The 15,524-nt window shown below is 39.8% G+C and overlaps 1 protein-coding gene across 1 annotated transcript in view; it reads left to right on the forward strand.

The window, feature by feature from the left end:
- Positions 1 to 15,524, forward strand: part of CLMN (calmin) — a 75,129-nt gene that overhangs the window by 34,258 nt on the left and 25,347 nt on the right. The gene's annotated exons all lie outside the window — the stretch shown is intronic.

The raw sequence follows: 15,524 nt of genomic DNA on the forward strand, positions 1-15,524 counted from the left end.
TTTCTCACTTTGTCCCTAACTCACAGGACCTTTTATCCAAAATGATCCTTTGCTTCAGCCTATGGCTATGACAGTGTGCCTTCACCCCAGGTTCTCTCTGTTCTGTCCCACAGCTGAGACTTGTCCACTGTAATGCCTGATAGAAGAACATACTGGAGGCCATGTAGTCACACCAAAGATCTGTCTAACCAAGTGTTTCTGTCTGACAGTAGCCAAAAGCAGGTGCCTAGTATAAGTAGTTTTTACAATTTCCGCATCTACTCTGCCACCACCTGCAAACCAGCCACTTCCAGAGCCAGAAGGGAGTTCATTGTAGTTAGTAAACATGGGTCGATTTCCCTCCTGTGAATGTGCCTTCACTGAATGTGTTGAATCCACAGCATTTGGCAGTGAGCCCTTCCAGAATGCACCTATGTTGTGTGTGAAGAAACAATTCCCTTAATTTTGTTTTTAAACCTGTGGCCTGGTGTTTTCATTTGACATTCCCTAGTTCTTTTGCTGGGAAAGACACAACAAATTAGTCTCCCTCAGTGCCACTCATGAGAGACCTCACACAGAGAGAAAAAAAATCCTGTCAAGTCTTCCTTTCTCCAGATCAAATAATCTTACTCATGACACCTTCCTTGTATCACAAGGTGAGAGCCTTGTTTGTCACTGAAAAACCCATCTGCCAAGTAGGTAGTCACAAGAGATTAGTGTGATGTCTTCCAGCACTTCTGTTCTGGTAAAGCATAAAGAAGCAGGGCAAAGGCTGGTATTACCCACCCACTTTTATTCAGAGCCAGCTCTTTGTAGGCAGAAATGCAAAACAGCAAGCACTCTGCCAAGCCCACTACAACTTGGAGATCTTGTTAGGAAACATGCCAGGACCAGCACTGCCTCCTAGTTGTAGGTGGTTATTGGCAAGAAGTTAAGTGTAGGGTAACCAGAAGAGATGCTGGAAATATGCAGCTCCTTCTTCATCTTGCACTCTTTAACAGTGAAGTATTCATCACCACTTATACTTTACGCTTGAAGAAAATAAGACTAATGCATACATTAGTGCCTGGGCAGGGAGAAAACTCATCTCCTGAAATCAAGCACCATGGTGACTTCACAGATTTCCTCCACTGGCTCCCAGCAGCAACTCAGAAATGTGTATTTCATCATAGCTTAGCTGGGGTAGCTCCAGATCCTTCTTTTACAAGTGATTGTTGCTCCAGTGTGCCAGGCATGGTACAAAGTCAGGGTACAGTCCCTGTTCTGAAATGCCTGTGGTGCCTGCTCAACTGTCAGCTGTCTCAGATTTGAAGAGCATTTAACAGTAGTGCATCTCTGTTTTTAAGCCAGAGGTCAAAAATGTGTGAGGACTTGCATCCATTGACTTTTGTAAGTAACTTGGACCACAGGTTACTGTTGTTGCACTCTCAGTTGTTAAAAATAGATGGATCCTGAGAAATTACAAGATTCAACTAGAGCAGGCAAGTTTCAGGGATACTGACTCAGCACTGATTAGCCCATCTCTGTACTTGAAGAACAAACTGTTAGTACAAGATATGAGTGGAGCAACTGTATTTAGAAACATGTTTCCAAGGAAACATTAGTTTCTCTGGAAGACAACCCTGAGACATGAAATTTTATGTGACTCTTGGGACAAATGTAAGTTTGAAGACTATTTTTTCTTTTTTTTTCTTCCCCTCCCTGCTTTTTATAGTGAGTACATTCTGCTCCAGATTTATTTGCTTCAGATCTGTATGTTAAAATCTATTTTAACTGCAGAGTCCAGTATCATGGTGACTTTCATTAAGAAAAGGGCCTACACAAACTGCAGTTTAAAGATCCACTGCTTGCATAGCAGCTGAAATCAGCACTTTCTAAGCATATCCTTGTACATCATGCAGTGTGTGAGTTAAAGAGCAAGGCTCAAGATTTAATTTGGCTTCTTGCATAACAATAGACAAGTCAAGTAACTGTAACTTGTTTGTAGAATTGGTATAGTGATAATTTATTTATCCCTAAAATTACAAAGATGAATTTATTGAGCTTCTAGAAATCCAGAGAAAAAGAGCCAGTTTATACTGGCCCAGAGTTTTCCCTTTGACTAGCTTGTCCTCCTGGAACCAGACAGAGTTTCATTTCTTAACCCCTTGGCAACTTCCTTGCCAGTCAAGTTCTCTAGAAGACTTCTGGCTTTCACTCAGTGTGCAAAGTTTATGTTCTTTATATCAAGGAGACTTCTGTTGAAATTGCAAAACTCAAAGCTTTTTCTTGCCAGGATGTTGTTGATGACAAAAATATGCCCTTTACTATAATACCTGATTGTATCTTTTGTAATATATATGTATAGATAAGTTTTTTAATGGAGACAGTGGTCTGGAAGTATGCAAGTAGAAGGAATTACATAATTAAGCTTTAAAATCCTATGTTCAATGGGCACAGAAGTAAATCAATGGGGTAATACATTGCCAGCAGAGACATATGAGCCACTACTGGCATTTGTAAAAGTTAGCATTTATCTCAATTTTTAGGCCAAGGTAGGAGAGGGCAGATAAAGTTTGTCTTGGGAGTTTGAAAAGCCCATGGTCCTTGCTTCCCATCTGTTACTGTCAAAGAGCCTTTGTTTGCTTACACGTGTGAGGTTTAATGTGACTGTCTGTGAAACAGCTATAAAATTAAACGTTTTCTGTGTTGTAAGAACAGAGTAGCTATTACTTATGTCATAATAAAATGAACTACAGATTTAATCTGTTTGTTTCAGCAGACAAATAAAAGCTAAATCATGATGCCTATCTTTAGCTGTGGGTGCTGTCAAGGAAGAGCCTCTGTGGGACACAGCTGCGCCCAGAGTGCTGCAGGATGTGAGATGAGTGAGGGATGGAGGCTCTCCAGACCTTGAAGAGGTATGCAGCTTGTTGTTGTGTCATAGCATCAAATCCTGACCAAGTTATGTGCTTAGGGATTTCTGACAAGCTTTTTCTACTTAATTGCCACCCACATATTTTATCTGGGCTAGAATTGTAAGTAATTACATTGCTGACTTTGGTCCATACTTGCTTTCTTTGCATTTATCACCTGCTGATCTCCAGCAAAGCAGGAAAAGACCTCTTCTAATGATGTGTCTCCACTCAGATGGTCCCCAGCTACTCTGCACACAGCACAGAATGTGAAAATGAAGTGTGTGCATGTTATCAGTATTGCTATTGCTGACCATTTGAAAACAAACAAAAAGTGAAATAACTGGTCTGGCAGCCAGACGCAGCTGTAGTCAATCGTGCGAGCTGACTGGCAATAAAGCAGCATGGAGTAAAGTTATTTTTCAATCAAGTTCGGCTTTACCATACTAATCCACTGAAACTGCAAAGGCTGTTTTCAGTAAACTCGTCACTTTATTAAATGGGAGCCAAAGCCAAAGGAAATCCACTTAAGAAAGAAAAGTTAAACAATGTAATTCTGCAGCTGTAGAAATAAATTGAAATGGAGAAGGTATATTTTCAAAGCCATTCTTACAGCTAAATTGCAGTCATTATTATTAATGGAGAAATAAACTAAAAGATAATAATAATGAGAAATTTCTTCTTCCAAGTGAAGTTACACCAAACAAAATTCTCACCCTGACTTTCCTGATGATCTGCTTATGAATGTAATGGTGAGCAAGAGAAGAATGGTTTGCTGATGAAGTTCACTTGTAACTTCCTCTCCTTGAGAAGTTCACTTGTAACTTCCTCTCCTTGATCACTTTCAGTATGGTAGCCTTAGTAGGTAAAAGGCGCTTCTGTCTTTACAGCTTTACTGCCCTGGGGTTGAGCTTAATACAAGTGCAAACAAAACTAGCATAAGAGGGCCTACAAGGGTGCTGGAGAGGGACTCTTCATCAGGTCTTGTAGTAATAGGACAAGAGACAATGGGTTTAAACTTACACAGGAGACGTTTAGGTTCAATATAAGGAAGAAATTCTTCACTGTGAGTGTGGTGAGGCACTGGAATGGATTGCACAAAGACGTGGTAAATGCTCCATCCCTGGCAGTGTTCAAGGCCAGGCTGTACAGAGCCTTGGTGACATGGCCCAGGGTAAAGCATCCCTGCCCATGGCAGGGTGGTTGGAACTAGATCGTCTTAAGGTCCTTTCCAGCCCTAACCATTCTGTGATTCTACGATTCTATGTTGTTCATCAGGAATTATGATATTGTTAGATGCATCACAAAAATCACGTCATGAATTGCTTATTTTCTAAACATTAGGGCCTGACTGTGTACTTGTCAGCAAAGTATCTGCCTTTGCAGTCAGTATTTGTAGGTTTAATTTCAAGATCCTTTCAAAGCATGAATGATTCCACTCTTAAAGAGAAGCACAGAGATCATGGAAATTTGCCTAAGGTATGAAAGGGATTCCTTTAGGCACCTAAGACTTGGAACCTTCTCCTCACCATCTTCTACATAGTACTTCTTAATAGAGGTCATACACTGGTATCCATGACCTTCCTAGCAATATACTGTAGCCAGGTCTAAATGCTGTTTGGCTTTGAGAGTCCTTTTATGTTTTTTTATTGATACCTCAGTTTCAAAGTAGCATCTTTTGCTTATTGTTTCCCTGCTACCATGCAAAAGGCTGCAATCAGATAATTGCATTCCTTTCTCTTCTCTCTCTCTATGAAGAATTCATTGTGTTTCTAATCCTGAGGGGAACTGACCATGTGATCATGTTTTAGTCATGATTACTCAATTCTTTGGTCTGACTTTGCTTGTACCCAGTGTTCTGTGAGTGCTGTGATGAGGTTCATTGCCATGTACACTTCAGACACTGCCAGAATGCTTGGGATACTTAATAATGTCTTTCCATGACCCCAAAATGACAGACATTGGGTATACATGGACTGAGGCTCTCAAAATATGAGTCAGGTCTAGTATTCCTGAAGTGTTTGGTTTGCCTTAGGTAATTTCATACACCTGTAAAGAGTAGAAACTGTTCACAAGGGTTAAACCAGGCTCTCTAAGCAGTTGCTGAATGGTGTGAGCAAGGCACTGATTGCTGCACAGGACCTTGACCATCTGCAAAAGCTTCTCAGCTTAAAGCACTATGAGAAGACGGAATGGCTCTGACATGGGTCTGATACAGCTCTGTGAGATACATGGGGTTTTTATAAGAATCTTATACACATTTTATCCAAATAGTACTAAACCAGCTTTGTGTAGGTCTAAGCATAGACATGGTGTTAGTAAAGAGAACATCTCATTATCCTCTGTCTCCCAAAATTCAATATCCATGCTTGTACTGGCTCAGCTGATCTCAGTGTTGTTGTTAACGTGTTGCTGACATCAGAGGATGTGTTTGGTGCATGCAATTTTCCTAATGCTTTCAGTGTCTTTTCCTATTTTACTGGATTGTTAGCTGAGTTGCTGTAGGGAATTGGAGTGTGTAGTTCCAAAGCAGTGGTGTCCTCACTGTCCTGTTCCATTGCTCATCTATCTTGCATCATACAGATGAAGAGAAATGGAGGTCAAATAGTGATTTTGGTTTGTTAGAGAGCATGCACATTCCAGCTCCATAAGTACTTGCAGGCCTAAAGAAGGTGGTTATATCACCTATTAACCATATCCAGCACATAGCAGCAGTCCTCTGTGCTGAAACTGGCAGGTGTGCCTGTCAGAGGGAGAAAGAGGCAGAACAGGAGCTGACTGATTAGACTCTTCTGACTCCTATGGCAAGAGGAATGCTGTCAGTCCTCATACTCTGCGTTATTCCCATTGCATAACATTCATGATTTGATGTGGGAAATGGAAAAAAGAATGCAAGGAACACACACTAATCAGAATCCTGTCATTCAGGCTTGAGGAGAGAGATGTAAGGCAATGCAAGAGCAATACAAGGGGGAGAGTGAGCTAATATGAAGATGTTTACACTTGTAAGTGCTCTCAGGCCAAGGGCTGATGTAGACCGTCAGCCAGCTCTGCTGCCAAAGCGCTGTTTGATGCCTTCTCTTGTGCTGGCAAAGTGTTTGTTAAGGTTCTTAGTGGCAGTGTGAAGCTGTACTGGGTTAAAGGGTATGTGAAAGCATGCTTCTGCGTGGTGTAGCTTTGAAGTACCACCAAGCAGGCTGCAGTGACTGAACAGTTCCTTGTCTTCATCTCCCTAATAGTCTTGAGGAGTGGCCAAAAGCACCAGGAAGCTTGGAAAAAAATCATTTTAATTGGCATTAAAAGAAAAATAAAAGTAGAACTGTTTCAAAGGGCTGTGGAAAGCAGAACCTCTGACAAAAGCTCCTTCTCTTTCCAAAGTGCCTTTATTCCTTTTGTGCTATGGACTATGACATTTGAAGGTTCGCCTTTCTCTGCCATGTCTGATTACTGTTCTTCTGAATGCAAGCTAACATTGCAAATAAAATGGCTTACGTCCCAGTATGAAGTATATAACTTAAATCCATCTCAGGATGGATCTTTATGCATGTTGAGCACAGTTCAAAGCAGCAAAATACCTGTTCTTTCCAAAAGTTTTTTTTTTTTTTAAGGAAACCCTTGTCTTTTGGAAAGATGCGATGCCATATGAACACAATTGAGTGTATTAAAAAAGGGCTTGTTGTTTGCATTATGATTAGTTGTTGAAGTTCTTGGTGGTCCAGTTTTTTCCTTTGTAACAGGAGACAGTGCTATGTCTTGTTCCCAAGGATGTAAAAATCTGATAATAAGGATCACAGAGCTCATCGGGTGGAAGGTACAGTGCAAACACAGAATATTGCTATGTAGTAATGGGCTTTTGCATGAAAGAAGTTTGTTGTATTATGAGTAATGTACATGAGGAATGCCTCTGCTAAATTTTGGTTTTGGAAATGTCCATAAATAACACAAATGCTTGCTTTGCACTTTAGTCCAAATTCTTTCATGTTTGCTTTTTCTTCTGGGTGGATATTCAGTGTGGGCCATGAAGAATAAAGGGTGAGTTTTCATGGTTCCTGTCATGTTCTTGTTTGAATTTTGGAAGACAATTGCAAAAAATAGAGAAGCAGAAAGGTGGTTGTTGTGCTGGAGGTTACAGGTGAACTATTTAAGGACAGAGTGAAGATGCATGAGAGTGTCAGTGTTGAAGATGCATACAGTGTCTACAGCTTATTGTGCTCTGGTCTTTTCATGTCATTGGTTTAATGCCATAAAATGTTCTGAAATGTCTCTGAACAAGAGAACCCGTCTACATGTTTCCTTGGGTTTTCATCCTGGCAGATTAGCTGAAATATGCCTTCAGGCATACAGATAAAAATGTGGAGCTGCATCAAGGCCTTCAGTCAGTCACTTTGAGGGCTGCATTGCCATATTCTGGGAGCTTCTTAAAAGGAACTGGGATCCTGAATCTTACAGCAGGCCTCAATCGAAGCCTGTTCCAAGACTTATGGTTCCCTGTGCTACCTAAAGCAGTGCTCACCAACATGCAGAGGGGACCAGGCTTTCTGCTGTGCTGCCCATGAAGACTGTGTTAGGGTTACCGGGGAGCAGAGTTAGGGTCAGATTCTCATGGGGGAGGCTACCTGTCTGACTTAGCTGAGCAGTCAGAAGCTTGCTGTCCTTGATCTGCCTGTACTATCTGCTTGTACTATTGTGTGGCAGGTACCCTTTTCTTAGAATCGTAGGTGTGACTCTCTTGAAGCATACCTACTAGAAGGTCATTTAAGACAATAGGCTACTCCTCAGAGGTATCTACTGGTCACTGCTAGGTTCTTGCATCTTAAAATGGACTCCTACTGTAGTTTCTGCTTTTTAGCCATTTTAATCTAATTTAGGCAGCTTACACTCTGCCTTCATCTGTTTTTATATGGCAGTTGCCTTGTTCTGTGGCACAGCAGCTTACAGTGTAGCTCCAGTCTCTTAGGTTGTGGGTTTGGTTTTCTTTTCCTCTCCATCCCTCCAAGAATGGTCTCATACTCTCTACTTCAGATCATGTGTCTGGCCCACAATAGACAAAGCTTATTCCTCCAAAGCCACAGGATTTGTGCTAGTTAATATTAATCTCAAAAAAAATCTCTTCAATCTTTTGCTCTTAGATATGCATATATTTCTGCATGTTTCTAATATTCATCTGACAACCATGCTCCTCACTCCATTTCTTCTGTGCTGCTTAATGGCTTTTATAAGAGATACCAAAGGGATGGATAAGTGGGACAGAGGCAGAACACTGTGATTTTTCACTAGGGAGACCCATCTGAGGTAGCTCCCTTTCTTGGACAAACCAGAGGGTTTTGGTGGTCCATGCAGTGGGTTACTCTTTTTGGGTTTTAATTCTGTTTTTGAAGTACTGCACATATATAATTAAGTTTTACTTCTTAACATCTTCTAATGCTGGCTTGTACTGTTCAGAAGCATTTTTTTGTTTGGATAATGTACTGACTGGGTAGTGTCCCCAAGCTGTTTGGGGATAATAGGGGATGTAGAAAAGAGAAATGCAGAAGCCACAGACACCCCAACAGGCAATTCTTTGTGATTTCATGGCTTCTGCAAGGTAATTCTGTGTTACGCATTTGTGGTTGCCTTTCCTTCCTTGGTTGTAGAAAATAAAACTACTGCCTTATAAGTACAAGTTTCCCACAGGCAAAGAAAACTACATGTCTCTGGCAGTTGCCTCCTCAGCCCTTCTGTACCACCCTGTAGTTCTTTGAAGGTCCTGGCTACTAATTGCAAGAGTTCAAATTTTGTGTTGAAGACTGACTCCTGTAAAGATGCTCATGAAGCTGCCCATGACTTCTGTTGGAAGTGGATATGTTGCTGCTCTCCTGCACTTGTGTTTTCTTCCTTCTACTCAGAGATTCAGTTGCAATGGTTTCACATGCATAAAAGTGCAATTAACCACCAACCTATTAATATTAACTGCCGAATATAGCAAGCAGTGGGACTCTGTGCACATGCTAGTTCTCATCTGACTCTGCATGTCCAGAAATAACCCTGATACATAGTGTGGGGTTTGTTGGGCTTCTTTGCTCATCTCAGATTATTCAAGCTTTAGCACTGTTGTCAGAACTGAGGTAAAGCAGAATATCCTACTGAATTTCAGCTTTTGATATCTTAGCAAAATTAACCAGCCAAAAGGACTTTTTTTTTTGCTCTTTGGCAGGAAAAAGACACAAACAATAAGGAATGTTTCACAGTCTAGGCCTTCTAGGTTTGCCACAACAAATAAGGGTAAATGCTGAGCAGTGTAGATGAAACAGACTGGACTTTGTCATTTGCCTTTACTTGGTTGAGGTAGGATGGCTTCTGGAAGATGTTGGTCTTTTCTTCTTATTTGAGCACTGAGATCTTCAGTTAAGGGTGATACATAGACACTGGTGCAGATATTGGTATTGATATGATGCATTATCCATCTGGGAGGGAAAGGGCTGTGCTAATGCTAGTATAACCATGCTGATGTGAACTTGATTCAAGAGCCATTCCTCTAACTAACAAGAAGATGGGGCCAATTGGTACCTGGTGAAATGCAGTGGCTATAAATTTGTTAGGTGTAGAAGGGCACTCCTGATTTTATTTTTAAGCAAGTGAAAAGAATAAAGTCAAGTTGATAGAAAAGGTGCAAGGAAAGACTGAAATTAAACTTCAGCATTTGAAGCAGAGTCCAGCAATGACAAGGGTTGCATGTTTTGCCCAGTGCAGAACTGGGGACCTAAACGCCTCCAAGAAAGGTAAGCAGTCCCAGGAGGTGAACCATCTGTAGGAGCAGCAAACAGCACTGGAACATGGTGAAACCTGGGCTAGGAGCAACAACAAACTGAGACATTGTAAATGTGCATTGCTCCTCATGGCTATTGCTGGTAATAGTAAATCCTGTTTATTTTCATGTATGGAAGGAGGTATTATTTTCCTTGTACAGCATGGAATATACCACAAGAGGTAGTGTGCACAGCCTGAAAACCCCTTTCTGGGTCAACACTGAAATCACTTGTTAGATGAATTCCAAACCCATTTAATTTACCCTAATTACTGCTTTTTTGGATCCAGTAACCTTTCCAGTAGACACTGGATGTTTGTTTCATTTAAAGTATTCAGAACAAAATTGTATTTCTTTTTTTTTAACATATCAAATCTAGTTTCATAAGAACATTCCAGGTATGTAAATGAGAAATTTTGTTAATCTGTTCAATAACATTTTCCATGTGTATAAAAAGTAATGAGAACAAATATGTTTGCTTTGTGATTGAAGGGTACAGGGGGAAAATCTACCATCTGCCACTACCAAATTAGTTTTCAAGGGGGAAAAATAAATCCCGCTCATTTGGAAGCTATTTTGATAATCTCTAATAGTAATACTTTATGTAGGATTTCTCCTCCAGAGCTCTGTAGAATTTACAAGTAAATTCATCTTTCTGATACTTTGGTAAGAGAAACATCTGTCTCAGACATTGTGAGGATTAAAGCATGAAGAGTTTTTCAGAAACCTCATGTTCATCCTGCAATATTTGTTTGGTGTTTATAATCCTAATGTAACAATTGCAGCAGTAAATATTTTGCTATAATCAGATCCTGAATTCCAAAGGAAACCTGTTTATCTGCAGCTAATGAAAATGTAATGCTCGTGATCCTGCAATATTTGTGTTCTGCAGCACCAACCTGAGTTTTAAAGAACTTTGAGCCAGTAAGATACAGCCTCTGCAACTTTGATGGAATGAAAAAGCTTCAAACTTTCAACACCTGCCATAGAAATTTAATAAGGACCCTAATAAATGGGTCAGTTTCAGCAAACAATTAACAACTTCATCTGGAAGGCTTAGAGGCCCCATTTCATGGGAGGTAACTTGATAGCAGTCTCATTTTATATAGCGTAGTTAATGTTTCCTTTAGAAAACCAGAGTTTTTAAGATTTAATATTTCATGTGCTCCAAATTACATAAAATTGGCATATGGTACACAACAAAGCCTTCAACCCCCGTATAGATGAAAAAGAAAATTTGTATTAATCTTCTAAGCTGTTTGAGGGTTTCTTAAGCACAAGGAAAATACACAATTCCCAGGAATTCAGAGGCTTATAAAATGAATTTTGTGGGCAATCTGGAGAAAATTATTCCCTATACTTTGATTATGCCTTTAAAATTCACACTCCTACAAATATGGAGGTTTTCTTGTAAGTACTGAGTATTTACTGAGCAGTGTAGTTGGACTGCACCATATACACTTGAGAGAAAGTATTTTCCTACATGTTACCTTATGTTGTGAGCTATCTTTCAGCCTCTTGTAAAACTACGTAATAGAGATTAAGTTTCTGAGGGTTCATAGTTCAATTTATTTAATGTAAGTCTGTGTTGAGATGAAGCACTGTCCTACTTTGCACATTTCATCTTAAACTCTCCATTTATTTTGCTGTCAGTTGCTACCCCAACCCCAGTCTCCCTTTCTTATCACCCCTATTTCTTTTGCTCATCTCTAATCACCCTTCCCATGTCAGATGCATTGCTTACATGTGCCCTGTCTTTTGTCTTTGCATCTGAACTTTGTCCCATGTATTGTGTTTGAACAGTGAAAGGTCTCGTAGATAATGATCTGTGCTTCCTTACAGCTGTCAGTATCCTGTGTCTATTATCACCCTCCTGTACCTAATGCCTGACTGTTGTAAGTAACGGCATGGTTTGTTGCATATACAATTACTTGCATCTATATACACAAAAAAAAAGGTAGAAGGTGCTAGGATTCATGTGTCTCAGCTGTACTGTATAGAGAAGCTCAGTGAGGCAGATTGTAGTCCAATACCAGCCTCTTTTTTAACACCAAAATTCAGCCTGGCTACTCAATGCCATAGGTTTGAGTCTATGTAAAAATGCATTAATAAAAAAAAAAGAAAACAAAAAAAATCCATTCTCTTTATCTAATGGTATTGCTGGGAGAGCCTTGTCATGATCTGTAAAAACAACATGTCTGGAAACATACTCTTCAGTGTTTGAGACACAGTAGCACAAGCTTGGAGCAAATGAGCAATTTTAGGTAAAACCATTTTCAAAGATGTTACTCCAGCTTCATTCATGAACATAGTTTGCAGAGAAAACACTATTCAGACTTGATAGTATGATGAGTAGTAATCAGAAATACTTGGGCTGAGTCACAGTGTAGGAACAGCATGAAGCCCAGTTTAAAATCCAGTTCTCATTTTATTTAGTGGCCTGAGTTTGAGTTGTTCAAAAGCAGACTGTTCAATGTGTATTCTTTAGAGCCTGACCCATTGCTTGCTGTGTGAACCACAATTTTGGGGTGAGGAAGATGAAAGGAGAAGGATTTGCATTTCCCAAGACAAGTGTCTGAACCATGTTTCATTTTGGAGTTAGGTTCTAGTATTTAAATATTGTGCAGTTTCCCATATATTTTTTTGTGTAATAAGAAGTGCCATTTTCTTCTGATCTAAGACTTCGGCAGATGCTTGGATACCTCTGGAGTCAAACACATTATAAGCTGGCTCTATGGTAGCCGTTGGTTACTGATGAAGTGGATATATGATGATTCTCCTGGCAAGTTACTGCCTCTGAAGCCAAGGGCAGTCAAAACATCCTGTTTCACAGCTGGGTGACCAACACCACCATTCCTGTCTTGAAAACTTGTTCAATGTTAATGACAGGTATATCTTGTGTCTTATAGAGGTTATACCTTGCAGGAGAAACAAGGAAGCTGGCTTTTGTGTGTGTGTGTGTGTGTGTGGTAAAAAAAACATTAGTTAGTAAGATGTCTTCAAGGTAAGTTGCAAAGTCTAAAAGCCAGCTTGGCCTGTTGTGAAGGTTTTAATGTCATCTGATTATGATATCCTGGATGAAATGCTAAGAGCTTTGGAAACTAATTCAAGTGGACTTCTGTAATACACATACATGGAAATCAAGCAGTTTTCTGAAGCTACGTAATTACACGCTGACAAGTATTCCACTCACATCAGCTTCCACATTTAGTAGTTACTTGATGTGCCCAGCCCCATGGTGATGTGTCTCAGAGGAGTATTCATAACCAGTTCTGCAACAACAGAATAAATAGTATTTAAAAGTAAATCAATATTTGTTATCTCTCATTTGCTGTTGAATGTAGATGCTGTTAGGGGGTTGGCTTCTTTTAGGTATTGCAACAGTAGTGACCTTTCAGGAGATTTGGAGAAGGAGGAAATGGTATTATCAGTAAATGCCTGAGGAATTTCTAGGCTGGTGGGGAAGGAGATAGTGCCACCGAGGAAAGCAGCCGAACTCTGTTGTCCATTAATAACTTCACCTTGAATTTACTCAAGTGGTTTTTGAACTAACTTAGTTTTACTCTATAACAAATGAGTCGCCTTTGCCATAAGATTGACAAACCAGAATATATATCTTTGTAAATATTTCTTTCCAAACTGACTAGGCTGTAGATACTGTGGCTGAGGCAAATTCTGCCAAATTCTGCTGTCTTTTAGGTCATAGTTGTGGGCAGAGAACTGTGTGAGTTATACAATAAGCTCATCATCCTACCACTACACCTTTTGCTTCTCTGGGGGTTTCTTCCCTTTTAAATTAATGCAACAAATGTCTGTCAGTGCCTTACCTGTGTACTTTGATATAAAGTTTTCCTTTACAACATCTAAGACTCTACTGTAAAAGTATGTTGCAGCTGAGCTTATTGGAAGAGTATGGAAGACCCAGCTTCTGTGTGGTAGTCAAAATTTCTCTTTGTAATTTTTCTCTTTTGTCAAGGTCTGAGTTGAGCTCAACCGAAATGGCAATTCCTAACTGTTTATTACCTTCCAGCATTACATCTTTGAATCCAACCCTCACAGCAGACATCCTTCTTTTCCAGCATAGGATTTGTGTGCAGGCCACCCATATAGTGTGAGTAATTATTATTTTATAATGGTGTTATTGCTCTCTAGCTGCCCAGTAAACACAGTGCAGTTTCAGTAAACTATATACATAGGTAGAGGAACTTTAGACTTGAATGACTTTCTTCATTTTTATACAATAGTAGGTGTGAAGGAGAAAAAAAGATTACATTTAATTTACAGAAACTGCATAAAGTTTATATAGTCTCTACAATCGTCTCAATGAAAAGGTTGTGGAGAAGAGGGGCTGTACTGAAACTAGGAGGTCCACAAAGCTGGAGAAGAATAACAGTTAAAGGCTGAACCCAGGACAGGCATATCAGTAAATACCTGTGCTGAACTTTTCCCATTAACTCTACCATTGAGCATATGGCCTGCATTAGGGGTTTGCCTGCTTTAGGGATTTTATAAACACATTTCCTCCTCTTTCCTTTTGCCCATCCAGTTACGATTGCTTTAGACTATTACAGAATCAAATAGTGTCTGTTCTGGAGTCATCATTCGTACTTGAAAGAGGCTGCTTGCTGTAGGAAGGATCACTGATTGGTGTCAGAAACCTGTGTATATGTGCAAGTGCTTTCCTGAATGAGGCTTTTAGGGATTTTTTTTTTTTTTTGGTGTGTGAACTTCCTGAAGCAGTAATACCAGTTTGGCTCACCCATCCTTTGAGGCATATGTGCAGCTCTAATTTGCATCCATGGTAGAATTTCTGCAGCAGAATTAGGAGCCAGTGTGTGCTCAGCTTCATGGTTGATCTGTAAATAAACACAGCTCTCCTTTCCATCCTTATTTACCATGAAAATTAAGGTTGCCAAAGCGACTGGTGAAAAATTGGACTGAAAACCAAAAAGCCAAGGCTCTGATGAAATCAGAAAACATTGATTTTGCTTCTGTGTACCTTCTGTGTTTCCTCTTTGATTCTGATCAACACTGGAATTCTGTATATCCAGCCCATTTGATAAGGTCCCCTGTCCTCCCTGAAACATGGTGCTGCCCACCTGAGAATTCCTGAGCATTTCCAGACATTTAAGAGGTGGCCCTGTTGCCTGCCACTGCTGTGCCTGTTCTCTCTTCCCCTTTTCACCAACACATTCATTTGAACAAAAAGAAGTGTATCTGGGAACAGATTTGGCTTAACATTAACCTCCACCCACCCTCAAAAGTTAATTTTAACAGATCAGTTGTGGAAGTTACACCCTAGGTGACACATAGCTGTGGATGTGTGTGCTCGGTTTGGAAAGTGCTCAGTGCTTGGAAAGCCAATTCTGGGGTCAAGGTGTTGAAGGAAGGAAAGCCCAGGAAAGATATGACACATCTCTTAGTTTATTGTACTTTGAGATTTGTAGGTGGCAAATGTTGTGGGTTTTTTATAGATATTCTGGAACTCTGATATAACTTACAGTTTCATTTGTAGGGAGCTGTTTCAAGTCTGTGCACATTTTGCTAAGATATCTTAAAAGAAAAGCCAGCAGCAATAATTAGTTTGGCATTTTCCATGTTTTCTAAAGGATTTAAAGGGTAATGACTTTTTTTTAACCAATCTCACATAAAATCAGGTTTTACAGGAATAAGAGGACTTAAAAGGCCTGAACAGCCATCAGTGACAGATGTGATTCATGCTGAAAACTCTCTTCCAAGGCATCAAAATAAGGAAAACAATTATACATATGATTAGAGACTGCTGACCCTTAAGTTAAAATGATCAAAAGGAACAATATTAAAATCTGATTTACATAAGCTACTACTTAGTCTATAATTAGTCTGAC

This window comes from Melopsittacus undulatus, chromosome 4 (assembly GCF_012275295.1).
Source record: "Melopsittacus undulatus isolate bMelUnd1 chromosome 4, bMelUnd1.mat.Z, whole genome shotgun sequence".
NCBI lineage: Eukaryota > Metazoa > Chordata > Aves > Psittaciformes > Psittaculidae > Melopsittacus > Melopsittacus undulatus.